Source organism: Leptodactylus fuscus, chromosome 2 (assembly GCF_031893055.1).
Source record: "Leptodactylus fuscus isolate aLepFus1 chromosome 2, aLepFus1.hap2, whole genome shotgun sequence".
Lineage (NCBI taxonomy): Eukaryota > Metazoa > Chordata > Amphibia > Anura > Leptodactylidae > Leptodactylus > Leptodactylus fuscus.
In genome coordinates, this window is record NC_134266.1 from 222,725,471 (window position 1) to 222,731,470 (window position 6,000).

Sequence of the window (6,000 nt, forward strand, 5' to 3'; positions counted from 1 at the left end):
CTATATGCCGACGACCTCCTACTCCTGTCCCCCACCGAGAAAGACCTCCAAGAAAGCCTGTCATTGCTGGAAAAATTCAGCACCACATGGGCTCTACCCATCAACCACAAGAAAACCAAAGTTATGGTATTTCAGAAGAAGGGCCACAACAAAGCCCCCACCCCACAATTCACACTGAACGGCTCCACACTGGAGAAAACCAACAGCTACACCTACCTGGGGCTGGAGCTCAGCCAATCAGGAAGCTTCAAAGCAGCAATAGAAACCCTGAAAGTATTCAGCTATTTGGAAATCTATGCTTTATATAGCGGAACCAATATGGATGTTATAACATATGTTTATCTGTAGTGGCTAAATTCACACTATGCGTTATCCATTAGGTGGTGAAAGAGAATGTCATACTGTGCATTATGGGTTTTGATAGAACCGTATAATTATATATATTATAATGGTATGGTAATTGATTGGCAGTTTGGATTTTTAACATCAATGTATTTGCTGCGAGCTAATAACCTCGGGTGTTTAATTATACCGATATTGCAACGTATATTGTTTTGATCAGTGTGGGTGCACACATAAAGATTAATAATTAACTCTCACTTTCATTCCACAAAGATTTATAATTAGTAGTTTAGTATAAATCCATTGAAATGTCGGCATGGGTATCCATGATATCTGGAAATTATAGGGTTTCTAATCGAAATTAAGGATTGGGTCACGTTTAAATTTAAACTTTATTAACACAAACACAACTAATGCAATAAAACGTACTCCTTATCCCATGATGTTATACACCTGAGCTTAGGCTTAAAATGAAGAGATCTGACATTTTAGTTTCAGTTGCAACATAGATGCCGATACAACTATGAATAAGGGATCATAGAATCCCAAAACGCGTCAGTTACGGCGAAAATTTTTTTTTTTTTTTTTATTCACAATTTTTTCTCTCTTTTCACGATGTTGCGTTTATTTATTTGTTGTTTTGTTTGCCATCTGGGCAGTTTTTAAAGCATAAATTAAAAGTTAATTTTTAAAAGTTTACCCAAGTGCTGCAGATTCTTCTATCTCTTTTGGAAACACCTGAAAGTAAAAGCCTGCAGAACCTTCTATGCCATCAGAAGACAACTGTACCACCTCAAACCACCAGTGAGGGTCTGGCTGAAGATATTTGATGCAGTCATCGCTCTGATCTTTCTCTATGGCAGTGAGTTTTAGTTCCCAGCCACCTACCCAGACCAGTTAAAGTGGGATTCCAGCCCAACAGAGACCTTCCACCTTGAGTTCTGCAAGTACCTCCTCCATGTCCATCGCAGCACCTCCAACATGGCCTGCAGGGCAGAGCTAGGCAGGCTCCCCCTATGGCTCACCATGAAGAAGAGGACGCTATCATTCTGGACAAACATACAGGGCAGCGGCCCCGGCTCTTACCACCACCAAGCCTGGCTAAACCACAGAGCCCTGAGCAAACCCGACACCCCCCAACCAAACATCATCCACCTGCCAAGCCAAAACCCCCAACATGCCCTGAACAAGGCTCAAATAAAAGGAGCCATTGAGAGAGACAAAGAGCGGTACATCGAGGAATGGAGAAGCACAATAAATAACTCCAAGAAACTCACTGTGTACCAATCCCTGCAAAGGGACTACACTATGGCCACCTACCTGGAGAGGATATACCACCCCAAACACAGACAGACCCTGAGCCGGTACAGACAGAGCGCCCACAGCCTGGAGATGGAGACGGGGTGACACAGGCAGACGTACAAGCCACGGGAGAACAGACTGTGCCAGCACTGTGACCAGGGGGCCCTAGAAGACGAGACCCACTTCCTGCTACACTGCACCAAATACTCAGCTGTGAGGGCTGTCTACTTCCAAAGACTCTCTGCCCACATCCCAGACTTCACATCTGCAGATGAGAAGAGGAAACTCTACATCCTACTGGGAAAGGAGGAGGCCACTGTGGAGATCGCTGCCCAATATGTATCCAGCTGCCACCAAGAGGAAGATGAGACCCCACGTACTGTTATACCCCTATTCACCCCCCCCCCCAATACAGCTGTCACTAACTAAGAGGAAGATGAGACCCCAAGAAATGTTATACCCCAAATCACCCACCCCCCATACAGTCATCACCAACTAAGAGTAAGATGAGACCCCACGGACTGTTATACCCCAAATCACCCACCCCACCCACCCATACCCACCACTCTCCCCCAAACCCCAACTCTTCCCCGCCCACTTTACTAGCTTTGGCAATGCCAAATATCTATTCGGACATGCCAATAAAGCTTGTTTGATTTGATTTCATTTGAACTGCTGGACTATGTTCCAAAAGTGATCATTGTGTCTGTGGTTTGCTGCATGCAGTTATCGCTCAATGTATACAGCTGCTCAAACTGACACTCCAGCATGTGCAACAAAGTCACTCACTGTGCACCTCAGCATCCAAGCAAGTAGAGTATTAGTGAGCGAATGAGTGACAAAAGTTGGAGCAGGAAATAGCATCTTTATCTTGACCCTAGAAACGCCCCTACAAGCTGTCAGATGCCACAAAGACTTTGCCGGACTTCATATACGTTTTTCTTCACTCAAATATATGGCTTTTGCAGACAACGTCTTATTCCTCGTTTCCAACCCAGAAATCGGTCTGCCGACGTTGACGTCCCTTCTAGAAGAATACAGCTCACTATCAGATTACAAAATCAATACTTCTAAATCAGAGGTCTTAAATATCTCGTTGCCATTATCTCGCATGACATCACTAAAAAAGAACTCGCCTTTCTCTCGGCGTTCGGACTACATTCAGTATTTGGGGATAAAGCTGACACCCCGAATCTCAGACATCTTTACTACAATCTTTTTGCCCCTGCTTCAAGACCTTCGAAACCTGTTGCAGTCCTATGACTTACCGTTTATCTCATGGATGGGGAGAAAGAATTTGCTAGACATTTGTGGTCCCTAAACTGAACTATACCCTTCAACTGCTCCCATTTCCACTCCCTACGGCGTTTCTGAGGTCTATTCATTCCTTGTTCAGCAAATTTGTCTGGAAAGAAAAAGGGGCCCGAATCGCCCAGAAACTTTTGATAAGAAAACGAGAACTTGGGGGCATATCCCTACTGGACCCTACATCACTCTATAAAGCAAATCTGTTGGCCGCTTGGCAGACATTGGTTTCCCTGCTGAAATGTCAAATCATCAAACAAATGGCGGAACTCCGTTATGGATTGAAGCTTAATCAACTCTTGTGGCTCCCAACCTTGGACTCGCTTAAGCAATGTTCACTGAGCTTGTTACTTCTAGGACCATGTACAGTCTGGAAAGAAGTGGGATGTTCTCTGGCACCATTGCCCTCGAAGATTCTTCCTGCTGATCTTCTCCCTCATCTCTCAGTGCGAAATGTAGAAATGTACGAAGACTTCTGGTTCCTCCTCCACCACAGGACGCTCCACGACCTCTGTCAGAACAGGAAACCTCTTTCTAATGATTGGCTACGGGCGTTCCTTCCTAATCACGACATCACATTTCTGCACTACCTACACTATAGCTGGTGCGCGTCCTCCTTGACCACAGCTCCTAAATTATATAGAGACCTCACTACTTTTGAGAAGACGCTAGTGTCCAGCACTGGACTAAATAGGAAGCTGTCTAGTTGCAGATCCCATCTTGACTCACTCTCCCCTACTTCTCCCCCTGGATATAGTCAATCGTGGGAGAAGGAACTGAAGGTGTCCTTTACGGCATCCGACACTGCTTTTATCCTCAAACACTCACAAGGCTTCTCGACCTGTGTCCGCCTACAAGAAATGCACTACAAACTCATGATGGTACAAAACCCCAGAATGGCTCTTGGCATACAATTTATCACCTTCTGATGACTGCTGGAGATGTGGGAAGTCAAAAGGTTCATTTCTACATATCTGGTGGTACTGCGAGCTGATTCAGCCCTACTGGAGAGAAGTTCAGAGAATTATTAGATCGGTCACCTTTCAACAAATTACACTCACACCATCTTTGATCTGCTTATCAGCTCCCAGCCAGGATTTAAACCATTCAAAAATAATTTGGCAGCATATTTGCTGGAGACTGCCAAGACTCTTATTCCACTGCATTGGCGTCAATTGTCCCCTATTTCGATTTCGGAATGGCTAAACAAAACCAACTAAATTGCGAGGTTTGAGGAGTTACTGAGTTGGAGCAAGTTTACTCATGAGAAATTCCTTACAACATGGAGTCCCTGGATCCGTTTACGCAAGTCCCAAATTGCCTCCGACAACAAACCTTGACCTCTTCCTCTCTCTTTAATGCTCTGTAATGCTCCTGAATGCCCTAGACTTGAGACAGATGACATCTACCGCTCTCAAAACCCAGTCCACCCACGTCCCGTCTTCCATTCCTTTCCATACCCTCACCTATCTCCCTGCTGCCTCCCCTTCTGTTCTTACTCACCTTTTTCTACATCTTACCCCTCCCTGAGATTTATTATCTTCTTTCAACGAATTGTTTATCCTGCTCAGTCGTGACTGTAACAAAAGCATAGCACATAAAGGTCAAAAAACATCCAATATACATAAATGACCTCAAAAAATCAGCCCAATCAAGGATATGTCTTAATCGAATAGCACACAATACAGACAGAGAGGACTGGAAAGTCCAAGTAATTAAGACATTCACCGTTATAATATTTCTAAAAATATAGTTTTATTGATACAAAAACATGTAAAACAATGCACATTATATATAAATATAACACACTAAGACTAACAATACTGTAGAAACAAGGCCACCCACAGGGCAGAGACCTGTGTCACAAATCACCATAAAAATGGATCAGACAGAGAAAAGCAGCATCGACGCCCTAAAGGTATCTTAATCACACATGTGTAAATTTCCAAGTCCCTATGTAGCAGGGTAAAGGAAAAAATAGGTAGAGAAAAAACAGTGTCTCTAATGTAACAAGGAAAGAGTAAAACTCATAAACACAAGAACATGTCAGAAATCAGGTAAAAGAAAAATGCTGCACTGTCATTCAAGTGTTAAATACAAGGAACATTCATCACTTCAAGTCTGTCCACACTATGTCTCTAGGTCTAACAAAAAGCGTTTTTTACCCATAAATATTGGTGATTCTAAGTGAAAACACAGGATCCCGCCATGCAGGTGTAGCCCACCCAATGTACGTTTCAGCGTTTCAGCCTTCTTCCAACATGTAGGGTTTTTCTGTCCGCTTGAAAAGTCGGACATCTTTACAAGCGGACAGTGAAGGACAGGCACGGAGTGCAAAAGAACGCACCCGATCGCCATTTAAATGAATGACAAGTGTCACGGACACAGCTAGTGTCCGCTCCTAATGTCCGTGCGAGATTTAGAACGGACACTAGGAGCGGACACTGTAGCGAAGCATTTTCTGCCATAGACTATAATGGGGTTTGATATTCGTTCGAATAGTCGAATATTGAGATGCTATTCGTAACGAATATCAAATCTCGAACATTTTACTGTTCGCTCATCTCTAGTCTTTAAACTAACAAAATAAATCCTTCAAAAGTAGAGGGTGATGCAATGTAATCCTCTGCTTACCTCAAATACGTAGGACACCCAACGTGCTTCAGGCCCCTCTCTGGGTTAATATTCTTAGGGTGCACCCCGACAAGGGAACAAGTCAGAAAAAACATGTTCTTAAAGGACTTGTATCTATCACCTATTTAAATAACTGTGGGAACTAGGAGTACAGTGTTGGTTTACTGTAATACTCTGTTTCATAGAGCAGCCCAGCACAGCACAAGCCTCTACAGTCCAAAAACTAATGCTTCACACAGACCCCACTTCTTTTTTCCTGCTGAGCGATCATGCAATTCCCTATCTCTAGTGAGAGGTATCAAATTGTCCCAGTAATTACCTATGCATAGCTCCCAACCGTCCCACATTTAGCGGGAAAGTCCCGTTTTTATACTCCTGTCCCGCGCGGCTCCCTGCATGTTCCGCTATGTCCCTGAG